The sequence below is a fragment of the Sebastes fasciatus genome, chromosome 15 (genome assembly GCF_043250625.1).
Source record: "Sebastes fasciatus isolate fSebFas1 chromosome 15, fSebFas1.pri, whole genome shotgun sequence".
Taxonomy (NCBI): Eukaryota; Metazoa; Chordata; class Actinopteri; order Perciformes; family Sebastidae; genus Sebastes; species Sebastes fasciatus.
In genome coordinates this window covers 13,087,624-13,103,722 of record NC_133809.1, presented here as the reverse complement: position 1 = coordinate 13,103,722, position 16,099 = coordinate 13,087,624, and the positions used below count along the sequence as shown (strand labels likewise).

The 16,099-nt window shown below is 40.9% G+C and overlaps 1 protein-coding gene across 1 annotated transcript in view; it reads left to right on the top strand.

Annotated features, from left to right (window-relative positions):
• Window positions 1–3,967: 3,967 nt before the first annotated feature.
• The window catches only part of znf593 (zinc finger protein 593), a 70,455-nt gene continuing 58,323 nt past the window's right edge, over window positions 3,968–16,099 (top strand). The window contains exon 1 of the mRNA XM_074660941.1: window positions 3,968–3,971. The gene's annotated coding sequence lies outside the window, so the exon portion shown is untranslated. The remainder of the gene's footprint in view (window positions 3,972–16,099) is intronic.

Here is a 16,099-nt window from a genome sequence, read left to right as displayed (position 1 = left end):
TTTTACCCCTGCTTCATTATTTCTTTCTCTTAGTACTCTCCATTTCTCTCTCCGTATCTCACTCACTGACGGCCCTTTCACTGTGCTGAGCAAAGCCAACTTTAGGCAATGAGCGCTGTGATGTGCACTGAAGCGAGCTGCAGCTCAAACCACGTTGTGTTGGCGAGCAGCTCTCTTCCGCATCACATGCAGGCGAGGAAACGACATCTGTTGTAGCTGTATTGTTGTCCAGATGGAAAGGTCATATGGCTTATACACACGGTATAGTGCCAGAAACAGGTTGTGATAACGAAAAGGACAAAAAGGTGTGAAAATCAGCAGCAACAGTGAGTCTGTGTGTGTCTGTTAGCACGTTAGCAGAACAGCTATAGCAACAACAGTTCTGTGCATGTGTTTCTGCTACGACAGTGTTTACAAGCACACAACTTCTGTATGTCACCGGCCCAATATGAAGAGCCGCACTAAAGACTTTGGTTTGGTTCTGCTATGCAGGGTTTTTTAAAACTCTATAACTCTTTAAACTCTTGTGCATTTTTGTTTACTTGTGGTGTCTTTCCTGATTGAACTTTCCTCCACATCATGTTCCGTCTTCTTTGTTATTTATGATGGATGCTGTCTATTTGCAGTTGAGACTAATGCTCTTATCCTGGTATTTGTCCTTTAGCTCTTAGAAGATAAATAAATCCTCTCAGCACAGATAAAGAGCATTATGAGTTGTTGTTAGTCAAACGTTGTTTCCCCTTGTGGGGTGTTTGTGCAGCACAGAATAACAGGTCACCCAAAACTTTCCAATTAATTAGTTATCGCTCTGTCCATGTGACTTCATATTTACAGCTCTTGGTTTGTTTGGTGGTCTGAACCATAAACAGGCTGAAACTAAAAGGCAATAACAAATCCTTTCTGCTTTGGTCTAAATATAGCCAAATATGTGTGAGTGCATGTGTGTACATTTTTGTGCAGAGAAGTTCCAGTTTTCCACGCAACCACTATTTACAATGACGACAGTTATTTAGCACCAATCTAACAGCTGACAAACCTCCAGGATGGCTACAAAAAGCAAAAGACAAAAAAACAATTGTGCACATCTGCAGATCATCGGGTAAAGTGCACCAAAACAACAAAAATTACAGTACAGATACAGATGCCTGTAGTACACGGATGCCACTGAAAATGTATTTTACACCCACACATGTTTCAAAGGGCTGGCAAAGGCTTTTTGTATAAAAGGTTGTGTATGTTGACGTAAAAAGAAACAAAATCATAGGGTTGATTCGTCTCGCAAAGACAAAAATGGGAATTACAAACAGAGAAAATACACCATGGAAAATCAATGAATCCGCTGGCATAATTACCACGGGGATCAAACAAATAACGGTTCCAAAAAAGGTTAAAATTGGGTTTAAACAAACATTATAATAAAAACACTGCTGGAGCCTCCATGTGCTGGAATTTACTCTCTTATTGCTTGTGCTTGCAGGCATTGGAAAATATCCTCAGGGTGTTGGAAGGTTTGGTTAAACATTATCAAGTGTTTCAGGTATTTTGCATGTCAAATCAGAAGTTTTTCTTTACTTTTTTTTCATTGGCACCCTAAATGATGAAAATCAGGATATACTGATAATAAGGAGCAAATGAAACAGTGTAGACTTCTGCACTCTCCTGTAGTATTATCAAAAAGCACACCTACAGATGCAATGCACACCAATATTGCTACTCCTCCAACTCCACCAGCCAACCCTACATTCAACCCAGAGTCGCTGAGATTAATAGGCTGAATACAACATAGAAACCGCACCAATCTTCACTGGGATTGACTCATTTTTCTAAAAAAAAAATGTTGCCATCACAACAATTTTAATTACGCTATAAAAACCATACAAATTCTACTATTTGTTGCTTTAAACAGTAAATCCATAGTAGTTTTTCAAAGGAGTAAAAACACTGTAGCTATACTGGCCTCTGTGGGTTGAAAGGTGGTACTATAGACGAATCCGGCGACCGCTTTGTCTGCCATTACCGCCATTACTGCGGTGGCAAGTTGTAGTGACTCACTGTCTGCTAACTTTCAGCCGAATGCGTCCGTTGTCGCTCTTAGTAACTTAGGTAAATGGTTGGCGTAGATAATAAACACAGATGGGTATGTATTTAAAATTGATTAAAGTAAAATTTAAGGAGTTTACGACGACACGTACATGTTCTGTTTGTATTTTGAACAGCTGCCGTCACTATGAGTAACCACAACGCATTCAGCTGAGAGTCAATAGACGAGGGTACAATAACGCCAGTTAGCTGATTGAGTTCATTTATTCTGTGGGATCGCCACAGCCCCTAGACAGTGTCTTCATTAAGCTAGCAAGTTGTTTGCCAATACTGTTGGAGCAGCTGAAAACTGCACAGGTTCTTCCCGAACTCCATCGTTGACCAAAGTGACCTCACAGAAAGTAAAAATTGTACAATTGTGTGGGCCATTTACTAATTACTCCTTTAGAAGTAATAATATTACTTTACTTATTACTTAGTATCAAAAGTAATTCATTATGTTAGTCGTTATATTGCTATATTACTTTCGCTAGTAACTGCAAAGAACTTACATTGATCCTCTTTGGTAACTGGGGAAAGCTACCAATAGCTACCGAGGAAAACAATATTCTTCCAGTTTTGGTTGCGCAACAGTTGACTTTCTTTGTGCCATGTATCAAGCCTTAATTTCCCCAGGAGATCATACCCGGTGGCAGAAAGAGATGTAGAGTGAAAGCGACGCTTATAGGGAACCAATCTAAGCGCTAATGGTGTCATTATTCTATAGCCAGTACATTGTGCAATCAGCATTTACTTCTTAATGATAGGTTAAAGCACAAACTTGTCTGCCACTTTAACCATTCAATAAGTGGTCATTTCACTAACACCACTTGGATTTTCACCAAGTTAAACATTTCCTGTGTCACAGCAGTCAAGTGCAGCTCAGTTATCTGGCTTCTGTGGACAGCAGAGAGGATGAGTATGCCCCCATTAAAGTTCAATGACTTTAACTTCATTCAGAACCATTCACAGCACTAGAATTACTTTTTTAATGTGAGTGCATAACAAAGTCATGGCTTTACAAAGTCAATCATCAAATATGGAGTGGCACCAAAATATGAGCGCTATTAGTTTACAGATTTAATTTGGAATTCAACACAAATGTTACTGTCACATACTGTATGCCAACAAGTCTGCACAGTGTCTGAGCTGATCATGTTTATGTCTTCTCTTCCTGTGTGTTCAGTATATGAGGTTCACTGAATCATGTATGAGGTCCATACTGGTCTGATTGGCACCCCCACTCTTAATTTCTCACAGCTCCAGTGAGACACTGACACTGCTGCTGTGAAAATACCTGAAGGCTAAAGCTGGATGGCTGTTGATTGAGCTATCACATGACAAGCGTGTAACCAAGAGTCATTAAGTCCTCCATTCATTAATTCTCCATACACACTGATTATAAAATGTATTCGCTGGAAAATGAAGTCTTGCACTCACAGTGGAAAGTTGGGGAAAGACTCTTCGTCACTGGCAAATGTAAAAACACATCCTCCCGCTCTATTCCAATGTCAGTCGGCTGTCTGTTTCCAGTCCTGTCTCCTCTTTCATGGTGCGGGAACACATTTCTCTTCCTTTCATATGCAGAGAACACGATTTGCATTTTAAGACATGCTCATTTCATGATATTTCATGAGCCCTGCAGGCTGTCAGGAGCTTAGCAAAAAGGAAGACTCCCATCCATGCAAGCTAATTGGGCAGAGAAGCGAGTATTTTATGAAAATTCCCATCAAGCTCATATATTTTCTCCTTTTTGTTTTAAGTCTCCCTTAAAGAAAGAAAGTTGCAACTGGTTGGCATACGAACTAATGTACCGGATAGATAGTGAGTCAACTTTTCTGCTCTCTAGGGTGCCCTTCCAGTGGAGAAAACATAATAAAGTGTCCTCTTGGGTGCCCTTCCAATGGAGAAAACATGAATAAGTGCCCTCTAGGGTGCCCTTCAAGTGGAGAAAATGTGATACCGTGCCCTTAAGGGTGCCCTTCCAGTGGAGAAAACGTGATGAAGTGCCCTCTAGGGTGCCCTTCCAGTGGAGAAAACAGGATTAAGTGCCCTCTAGGGTGCCCTTCCAGTGGAGAAAACGTGATGAAGTGCCCTCTAGGGTGCCCTTCCAGTGGAGAAAACGTGATACCGTGCCATCTAGGGTGCCCTTCTAGTGAAGAAAACATCATGAAGTGCCCTCTAGGGTGCCCTTCCAGTGGAGAAAACATGATTAAGTGCCTTTTAGGGTGCCCTTCCAGTGGAGAAAACATCATGAAGTGCCCTCTAGGCTGCCCTTCCAGTGGAAAAAATGTGATACTGTGCCCTTAAGGGTGCCCTTCCAGTGGAGAAAACATGATTAAGTGTCGTCTAGGGTGCCCTTCCAGCGGAGAAAACATCATGAAGTGCCCTCTAGGGTGCCCTTCCAGTGGAGAAAACGTGATACCGTGCCCTCTAGGGTGCCCTTCTAGTGGAGAAAACGTGATGAAGTGCCCTCCAAGGTGCCCTTCCAGTGAAGAAAATGTGAAAAAGTGCCCTCTAGATCACTTAGTTACCCTTGGCGTCACTTTAGATTCAGGCAACAAAACCACTTTACTACTAGTTAGGTTTGGAAAAAAACTACATGGTTGCGCCTAAAACTACTACATTTGGAAAGTGAAAATGAAACTGACCATTGTGAACAAGGGACATGAACGATCAGCTGATTGTAAAGTGAAAGGTAAAAACGCACGGGACACGAACAGCGGTCTCTTGCAAGGAAGCCCTGCGTTTGTTGGACCCACCCACCTCCCCTCCCGTCCGCCCGGTGTGTCTTTTCGCTCTTTAAACTCACACACTCCTAGCGTACTTTCTCTGAGTGTTTACTGTTGCCGCAGATATGTTGAAATTGTAATTAATGGACAAAGCGGTGCATCTCATACCGGCGCTAAAGGTTGCCTTTTGTGGCAGTGTCGAACACTGATGGCCCTGACAAAGCGTTGGTGACACCCTGGGAATGAGAACGGACTGGCCCTTCCAGTGGAGAAAACATGTTGAAGTGTCATCCAGGCTGCCCTACATGCTAGAAAAAGGTTTTGGAACGGTTTCACCTAAATACATCACGACTCTCCTTTTTATATGCTAATATTTTCCAGAAGAGATGGTATGTACAGTATAGGGATGATATAGATGTGGGTAACATTCAACCTCAGGCAGTAGTGGTACAACAAGCTGAATTACTTTTTTTCTATTATTTTCAGTCCTCCCTCGGTCACTGATTCCATCATTTGAATTGTAAGATAGGAAATGTGGAAATATGTTCCTTGTAATACAAGCTGCTGCAGGAGAGTAAATGTAAACGTAAAGTGATTCACAGTGGGAATGTATGTATCCCAGGTATGCTCCCATATACAGTCCAAGCCATCCTGTATAACATTTGTCAATGTATGATGTAATCTGCAAAAAACATGATGGTACAGTCACAGTTTGTGCATCTCGAGTTTTCTCAGTTACAGACACATTTAAGTTTAGCAATTCTTAACTTTTTTTGCTCATCTACTTTAGTGGTGACTCCAAACACATTTCCTTTGGATAATTCAAAACAATATTTCCTGTCATGTCAGTGTGATTACTACAGGGACTTTTTCCCCACAATATTTACAGCCGTGGCATTATTGTACGGTTGTAAACAATGCCCGATATCACTAATTGAATGCCAACTTCTTTTTAACTTCCGAATGAAATTTTAAGTAGCCTACAGTAATTGCACAGATATCATAATATTCTAAAATAAAAATGGCAAATACAACAAATAAGGGCAAATTAACCCCAAAGCTCTGTAGTGATTTGCTGAAAAACTGATAAAGAAAAATTTAAGCAGTCGTAGGTCAAGAAGTTAAGTCTTTACTATCTGAGGATAAATGTCTGTCAACAAGATCATTGTTGTATTTTTCAGGATCCCTCTTTTTCTGTCTCTTGCCGCCAAGATTTCAGATACAAACAAAAACTAAACCTGCAAGCATTTCATCTAATTTGCGACATCTAACGATATAATTCTCTCTCTGATTTGAACAAGTTTGATTTATCAGCCATGCATGCAGTCCATAGGACTTGTGAATTTATCTGCAGCTTGTATGGGACAATCATTTCTGAAGCATGTAGTGCTCGCCCCTGGAGTTTCGTCACGGATCATTAAACTGTCTTGTGGCTTGTGATGAGAGTGGCTAATGGGATTTGTCATTATTCAAGGTCACCCACATGTTGACACCCTATTCCTCAAGCTAACAATATATTCACCCTGCTTCAGCTTCTTTTCCATTTTGCGCTGCCTTGCGTCCAGGTTGCACTTGCGTTTCTAGTGACCATGCTTACATGCACTCACTTCCATGCTGCACTGACAATTGCGATTGCACCCAGTTTCAGTAAATTTGCCTTCAGAGTAACTCTTTTTCCATAAACACTGATGAGATCTTTCATTGAAGTTTCAATAAAAGTGACATTTTCTTTTTCTTTATATGTGCTTAAGCTTTGATTTCACTCTGCCTTGTAAATTGCTGTGTTTAATCTCACGCTCAGCCTTGTCTTGCTCCGGGGTTTGCTGCGTGTGCTTCAAAACCATCAAAGCTTTTGCTTAACATCAACTGTAGTTTCAGTACTCGCGTCTCTATCATTTACATCGATGTAGATGACATACAAAGTCCTGCTGAGCGAGTGAAATTACTTTCTAACTACTCAGTTATTGACAGTGATTTATTGTATAATGGGGCAAATAGTTTTTCTACTGGGAGAAAGAGATAATCTAGCTCGCTGTTACTGCTGCTACCAAATCAAATCGCATACAGAGAAACAAGAGGGAAAGAGGAAGATGGTGAGAGTCAGAGACAGACAGACAGACAGGCAAGAGAGCGCAGTGCTAATGAGAATGTCAGAGACAGGAAAGCAATAGGAGATGTTCGCAGCGCAGACCACAATCAGCTGTCATGATTAATGGACTGAATTTGTTTTTCTCTCACCTCATCTCGCTTCTCTCTTAACTCCTCTCTCGTCTCGTCTACAGCTTAAATAAATAAGTTTCATCACAAGAACACTCTGACATATTAGCTCGTCCATCCAACCAATACACCCACTGCATCAGCAAAGATGAAGAAGAGGACAACTTGACAAAACACACAGAGAAAGAAAGACTGTAACTCAGATACACTATATAACACTGAATACAACATTTTCCATACAGGATTTTTTGGGGGGGTTTAGATGTAGGCCTATGGAAGAGGTTTCTTTGAACATGAGCTTTGACTCAACAGTTGTTTTGAGTGCCTTCTCATTCCAGTAAAGGTATTTTGAATTTAAAAAAAAAGGGAATTGTATACACATCCTATGCTCCACACATCATATACGGATTAATTTTTTTCTCTTCAAATTAGAAACTCATAACACAGCCAAATAAAACAAAAACTATCTGCATGGCTAGATAAAAGAAGGGAAAATTGTTTGAAAAACTTTTTTCCATTTTTACAGAAAAAACATAACGTAAGAACGTAAAACACATCACAAATGTCACTAAAAATCATGTGACAAACGTCACTAACGTAACTTAAAAAACAAAACACCGGTCTCCTGGTTAAAAGTCCTGTGTTTGTTGGACCTATCCACCTCCCCTCCCGCCCGCCATAAGAGTTTTTTTTTGCTTTTTATTCTACATCAGTAGCTCTGACTGTAGCAGATGTGTTTATGCAGATGCATTTACATTGCAGTTGCGTACAAACGACACGCCAAAGGCAAGAAAGACATTCTTATTGCATGCTAAATGCCTTGCGCATTATCGTGGCCTTCATACGCCTTTTCCTGCAAACGGGCTGGGTGAATAAACCCTTTAAAGAAGTTATAAACATATTTGTCTTCTGCATTCTTCAATATAGGTGATACAGTACACATAAACAACTAAATAAACAATCGCTTTACTGTGATGTTCCTATCTTTGGTTGCTTGAATTTGTGAAGGCCAGAAAAGACGCATTCCCCCGGCATAAACAAACTCAGAATTTATTCTAAAACTTTTCTGAAACAACCATCAATGTATCACCTCCAGCAACAGCCTGAAAACAATGAGATGACATCGTCTGAACCAAACCAGCTTTCACTTCTATCTTCCGTCTGTCTCTCCGGGCCAGGGGTGAAAGCATATTCAACAAAGCCAAACATGGAAACGCTACATCAGTTTTCTCCTCCTCTTCCCTCGCTACGGTTTCCAGTTGTCTCTTTGTCAGACAGAACAAAAGACCATTTGTTATTTTTCTCAACATAAGGGATTTTTCCTCTTTTAAAGGTGCAATGTGTGAGATATGGGAAGAATTTTAGTTTAAAACATTCAAAAAAACATTATCACACAATCATAAAAGACAGTGTGATTTGCTGCACCTGTCATCTTCATATTTGTTTATGCCCGGACTCACCAGAGATAAACAATAGATCTATTCATGGCCCACCATGAATTCCTCACCTCGCAGCTGAGGATTAAAGTCACCTCTGATGCCCAGAGCACCCTGCTTTCTCCCTTCTCCAAACACACACACACACACACACACACACATACTCCCTCCAGCCAAGGAATACACACTACGTACTTCCATCTTTGTGAGGCCACTTATTGATTTTATTGATATTGGTTGCAAAAAGAAGTCTGATTTATAGAAGTCTATGAGACCCTACTTCTCACTTGGGTTATTAGCTCAGTAAACATTGTAAACATGAGTTTATGGTCTCAATAGCTAGTTTCAAGTCTTCTTCAATACAGCATGATGGTCATTTAGTAAATTATGGTCCCATTTAGAGTCAAATAGACCATAAAGCAGGGGATGCTTTAGGGCGTGGCTACCTTGTGATTGACAGGTTGCTACCACGGCGTTGTCTGGTCTGGGAGTTGTCTGTGTCTTTGTCTTACAACTTTAACTCTTTCACATTGTGTTTTCAGTTAATGAAAGTTAATTGTAACATTTTGGTCACCTAAAAATGTCTTATTCAGTGTTCAGTTGTACTTAGCTCCACTCTTTTGTGTCAACTCTGGTTGCAAAAAAACAAGATGACGACGGCCAAAATGCCGAACACAATGCTTTAAAACGGCAATCCACAAACCAATGGGCGACGTCACGGTGACTACGTCCACTCTTATATACAGTCTATGATCACACTACATGCTTGACCCCAACCCTTAACCTGAACCTTAAAACCAAGTCTGAACCCTCAAACAGGCCTTCGAAGGTCTGTCCCAAAGTGAGGACTGGCAAAAATGTCCTAACTTTCCAAAAATGTCCTCACACTGAAGGTGTAAAACTCAAATTGGTCCTCACAAAGATAGCTGTACAAGCACACACACACACACACACACACACACACACTATCACCTAAGGGTTATCTCCCACTTCTTCTTCTTTCACCTGAGCATTTGATGTCTTCAGGGGTCGTTGAAGAAAAAGTAAAGATAAAGTGTGAGGTAGATTCATTCATGCCAAGGCTGCAGCTGCTGATGGTTATTTGTGGAAAGTTTTGTTCCTCAAGTTGAGTTGTTGGCTTGCAAGAAACTCCCAAAGGTTGTGTCTAGTTCTCAGTGTGTATGTAGCTGGTGCAAGTCAGCATTTTCTGCCTTGCAGAGCAATGAATGTTTGAGACATAAATAGCAAAAATAAAAATATAATATCCATACAGTCTAAACAGGGGACTTCTCCGCCATACAGCGATGTGGTTGCGTTAGACTTTCTCTCTGTCTATCATTGTAGCACCTTATTTACATGCAAAGTAAATGTCTTGATCATTGAAAAATTTAAATGTGTATCTCTAAAACCATTGTTTGCGTTCCAGATTAATTATGAATTGTGACGCAAAAAAATACGCCACATGTCATTTCTGACTTGTGTCACTCAGGGCTGACCACCAGATCGATGTATACACAGTTAGTTTAGAGATCTGCATTCATTTTGACAAAAATCTGGTGTTCATACACAGTCCTGGCTCTGTATAGGAAACAAAGTGGCACGGACCGAGCCACTGGGGCTGTACCGGATGTCATTTTTTAAACATTCTTCTTCTATTGAGGTTTTCGTATGAAGCTTCAAATGTCTGTTAATACAGGTGCAAGCCTCCCTTTGTGTATATGCGGCAGCAAATGAGAGAGCAATATGTTTTTGACCGCAGTGAAAATGTTGTTTTTTTAAATGCTAAACGCCAACAAATATCAATTAAAGCAGGATATTTCGTTAGATAAAAACATGTTGTGAATTTGGGAACTTATTACATCTATCTTTTCTCAATAATTTTGAGTTTTGGACTGAAGACTGAGACAGCGGCACACACGGCCGCGGAGCTTGCTGTGTGTGTGTTTTAATCAATATACAGTACAAGGTTATAGATTATGCATTTATAAGGGCATGGAGAGAAATGACAGAGGCACGATACTGACCGTGCGGTCACTTTTCATGTCAACACACACGAAGCAGATGAATGATTTTTTTTTGCCTTGGACAGACGACATATCAAGGCCGTTTTGGAACTACCGGACTCTTAGAACGTGGGATTTCCTGATCCTGCAAGCACTCGCTTCACCGGCAGGAAATCCTGGAGTATGCACTCCTGCACCAGTGGCACAGCTGCACTGGCACCGTTCTGTGACCCGTAGTGGTCTCCAAGTCCTCCAGATCGTCATTATGCATGCATTGGAGCAGATAAACACAAAGTTTAATCCATTCTTCACATTTTTGTTTTTGTGTTTTGGGATTTTAGAAAGACAAACTCTTTGTATAGCTCACTCACTACAGCAATATGTACACCTCATCATGCAGAGAAATCTAAAGCTTAGCCTAGTTACGGTCGCTAATATATATATGATAATACAATTGCTGTCCAGGGTTAAGCCAACATCTATACCTGATATACGTGTTGGAAAACAAATCAAACAAGTGTTAAAGGGTTGTTTGCCAGCATGAGCACCCCATCTCATATATATTATTCAATGACTCAGTCATTCTGACGTGCTTGTATTGTGCTCCTTCTTGTCTTTTTTAAGGCTACACAAACCGTAATGTTTTCTTTGTTTCTGATCTCAGCCGCCGTTGGCCTATAGGGAGCTTCAGGCTGGCATACTGTTTATGCCTTTATGCTTGTTAGAGTCGAGTATTAGCGTCTCAGAGGAAATCCATATAGAAAAGACTGGCAGCACAGAAATGATGACATAATGCATGAGAAAAGAAGGATGGACAAAAACATGTAAATCTAAATAGCGAGAGTTGGAAAAAAATGGAATTTAATCGTGCTTTTCCTTGCATGAATATCCTGCATGTCTGCGAGTGTGAGAAAGACATTGAAGGAGGATGTGAGCATACAAATGTGTATTCCCACCATATGCAATAAATATGTATTCGTGTGGGCTTACAGATGCTAGCACATTCTCTGCCTCCATCTCTCATAGTCTCACTTGGGCTTTCTCCTTCCCGTGGGTGTTCCCAGATTTTAAAGGTGTACGTTTCAAGTCATTAGACTCTCACAGATTTTACTCAGATTCTACTGACACAGTGACAGAGAAGAGAGTGGCTTTTAGACACAGAGGAAATGGAAAAGCCACTGGGAATTTTAAGTATTAGACAGGTAACAAGTCATACATTGACACACATCTGATTATCTGCTGCACCCATTACCATGAAAACCTGGTCTACCTCTTCATTTCTGTCCATCTGTCACCTCTGGGCTTGAATAACCGCACCACTCCCCGTCCCTTTACATAATTGGATCCAACCATACCCCCAAATTTTACATAGTGGCCACACTGTGGAATTGCAACTTCCAGGTCCTTCATGTGATGCCATTGGGCCCAAAAATACTTTTTCCAGTAGACTTACAGTCTAGAGAGGCCACTGATCCGGCGAATATTCAATATTTGTCGGATCAGCCTGTGTCTCTTGTCCTAAGCTACTGCTCTTTAACTCTTACCAGAATGCTCTACGTCTAATTTAATTTACTAGTGCACTGCCCGTTCAAAATATGCCTGTTCGGAAATCGGTCGATTGCTTTGCCTCCGGTATTGAACCGCTCATCCAATCAACTTGACACGCCACAATGCGCTTCCTTGGGTCTTGAACAATACACCTGCCATGACATAGTTGCATCCCTCAGCAAGGCTTGGGTGCAAAAGCTCACACGAACATCGACAGAGAGCGAGCTGTACCAGCATGCGGCAATTGTCAAGTTGATCGGATTAACGGTTGTTGAGAAAATCGAAAGACAGACAGACAGAGACTCCTTCCATTTTAGTTAGATGTCCATAACTCAAAGAGAAGTTACCCAGCATCTACCTGCTAATGGATCCCTGAGCAAATGCACTGCACTTTTGAGTTTGATAACTAATTCCACCTACGAGGGCAATGAGTTCTCTCATTTTTCTCTGTGAGCTCCTCCTGCTCTGAGGGAAAACTCCAGAGAAATGATGGGTACAGGGGCCAGAGGAGAAAGGTTTGCTGGGAAAGAAGTGATTTATTCCCAGGCATTTCCAGGGGAACATCATGAATAAATTCAGAGTTAGGTAAGCATTCATACATGTCTCTCTGATTGTTTCATCTTGTCCCCGTGGTAAAAAAAGAAAGAGGGGAGGGGTGTTACTGTTCACGCTATGTGCATGTTTTATTCTGAGCTTCTCAGGGAGGTAATTCAGCTTGTATTTTACAGTAAGGAGGTTGATGCAGGGACTTTGCACCATCTTGGCAAAAAACTCCAGATACTTGAAATACACGCTCACAGTGAGAAACACACTGTGCACAGCATGAAACGGGGCACCAGTCCTGCCATATCTAAGATTTAAAAATTCCCTGTCAGAAACAAGCCACTACTGTGATTGGACATATGTGGGCCCTTTCCATCGTTAGCCATGACGCACACGGCCGCATGGCTGTTTGGAAAGAACGCCACATTTACAGGGCACAGGTAGACGCTACAGATGCTTTGTCACGGTCGTCGGTGTTCGATACCGATGCATAAGTTCATTCGTGTCCAGTGTTCACAACATTCAGTCACATTTTCACTGTAAAAACTTTCCTAAACCTAACAAAGTGGTTTTGTTGCCTAAACCTAAGCAAGTGTTTTTCTTTAATTCACAACATTAAGCATGTGTTTATTGAGATGGAAACGAGGGGTCTGACAATACGTCAGTATGTGATGAGAATGCGTTGGAAACACCTGATACAGACGCACACTTCCAGTCCTCTGCTGATGTACTTGATGTGATTTTCCAACTAACGTAGTTGATTTGCTTTATTTTATTTGCTCTAGTGTTGCACTGTGTCACAAAGTATAGCTTTTATTGTTCTTCTGGTTCCTTTTGTTTTTGTTGCAGGAGATCCTGTCTTCTCAGTTTCTTAGCTTTCTTAAGGCCTTGTTAGTAGTATTGGTTTTGTAGCTTCTATTAAGAAACTGTGTTTGCATTTCTTTTTGTTTTACCTTCAAAGTCTGGCTCTTGATCACAGATCCTCTGTCCGTACGGACAAAAAATCCCTATCCATTCTCTCGTTATCTCCTTCCCTTTTGCAGGTAACCAACTTAAGCATTATAACCTATGCTGAGGAATCATCTATATTGTACCATATATATATATTCTCTATTTCAGTATGAATCATTTTCAATGTAATTATTTTCTCTATGAATGTCTGTGAAAATCCAATGTTATTGGTTATTTATGCTGGACTTGCTTACCCTAAAGATACTGATGCCTGGTTAGAATGGACTTAATTATGAACTCACCGACCTGCTTGACTGCACCTGTGTCAATTATCCAGTGCGTCCCTGATTGCAATTACCTGGCAGCTGACAGCAGCCTCGGTTTATCTGTGAGCTGTTGTTTTTACATGCCCTGAAACCCATATATAAGCACTAAGCCCATTTACTAAAGGTTTTTTGTTTTTTTTGCAAAATGGTGTGCCTTGGTATTTTTTGTTTTAGTTATGGCTTATTGATCACAAAGCTAATTACAAGACTTTTCAGTTATTTGGTCTCATGATTTGTCCTTGGATCCAAAGAGCACCTGTTTTGTTTTTTTTATACCTGCATTCAGGAAGTAGCACTCCTCAGCCAATCTACTGGCAGTTGGTCTCACTATAGGTCTTTTATAAATGGTGCTACAAATTTACTTTCCATTCCTATTTAAATCATCTAATTCAACTTATATTCTCAGAAAACAGGCACTTAGTTGGACAGTATGATGTGTATTCATAGACTGTATATATAGATGGACGACGTGTCTCTACTTCCTCCACTGTACAAAAGTGAAGCCAAAATATTCCGCATACCAGAGCTGCCATCTTGAGATTTTGGCGTCATTTGGAGCCCGAGTCTGCACAGTAGAGCCGCAATATTGAGGTCCCATCCACACACCCGCCACAGCCAATCATGGCTGCAGCTTGCTAGGTGTACCATAATAAGCATAATATCTCTATAGCTACAATTATGATCAAATTGACACGATCTCTTACATTTCCTCTCTCGTACAATTCCCGAGCCTCCGGCTGCGTTGCTATTTCACTCAGAGCAGCTGTCAATCATGACGTCATGTCCCATTTTATAGCATCAAATAACTAATTAAAACCAAACTTGTCAGAAAAATTAACACTTGAAGACACATCCGCGTGCTAAGAACTACCTAAAATGACAGAAACTATCTTTGGGAAAAATGTATTTGACGTGTGCTTTGATGTTTTAGTTTGGCCCATGTCCCATCCGTTAACATGTAGGGGGCGGGATTTATGACCTGTACTGCAGCCAGCCAACAAGGGGGGGATCGAGATGTTTTGGCTTCACTTTTTGGGGAGCTGTCATGTCATCCATCTTTACATACAGTCTATGTTCATTAAAGGACAGCCCGCAGTGCTCTTCTTGTTAACTACGAACACCAGAACAACATCTGAGTCCATAGTAGGATCATCCTCAGGTCAATGTTAGTGTCCACTCCGTCCTTGCTTTACAGTGAATGATCAAAAGAGCAGTTTTCTGCTTTTTCTACCCTAGTGTCAAATGTTGCAAAACTATACCCTTTTTTTCTTAAAGTTTAATCATTAAAAAGAAGGAAAAGTGAGGAAAAGAACATCAGAAAAGAGGACACTGAGAACGAGGATAAAAGGTACAAAGAGAACTGAACTGTGGGAAAAGTAGTAGGTCTTGAAGGCTGTTGCGAGACAAGCCCTGTGCTTATTGGAGAATTGATTAATGGAGGTAAAGCCAGAACATGGAAAAAGCCGAGGGTCCCCTGTGACTGTACTGCAGTACACAGCGGCGATAGAGACACTATTTGCTCGTACAATCATGAATGATTGTCAAGGAGAGGCTTCAGCATGACCGGAGCTGATTCCGTACACCGTGTTACTGGAGAGAAAATCAATACTAAATGTACAACTCAGTGAGTTTCATTACTGATTATCATGATCAATTTACGATTCTCGGAGCGCTCCGTCGCTCTTCCTTATCTGCCCTTATGGATATCATGTTCCAATAAATGAGGAAAAATAAACTGCAAAACGTACATCCAATGTGATTTTTGCCAGCTTGCAGGTGGGTATGTGGGAGTAAAGCGCCTTGCTCCGAGTACAGGGATACACCGCTGTTCTCCAACACAGCCTCATTAGAGATGTTCATCACTGTGTGGGTTTCTGTATTCAAACGTCTCTCTCTGCCTCTGTATGTGTCATCTAAGATTCCCTGACAAGCTTTATCCAGTGAACAGAAATAAAAAACCAGTTTGTCTAAAGCTTGAAGTCAGTTAAACTCCACTCATTAAACTGCAGAAGCCCTGCGAAAGCTCTCGCTGCTATATTTGGTTTGTTAATGAAATGTGCCTCTTCTACTCTGGTGCCTCAGCATCTAATCTCATTAAAACCCCATACAGGTTTTGAATACAGATACAGCTCAGTGTCTAGTGAGGTTTTTAATGCCTTAAAGTCACAGTTAAACAGCAGTTAGAGCATCTTTAGCGATGACGTATTTCAGAGCGAAACAGAATAGAGCACTGAAGTCATGAAGGCTTCTGCAACTCAATGCAA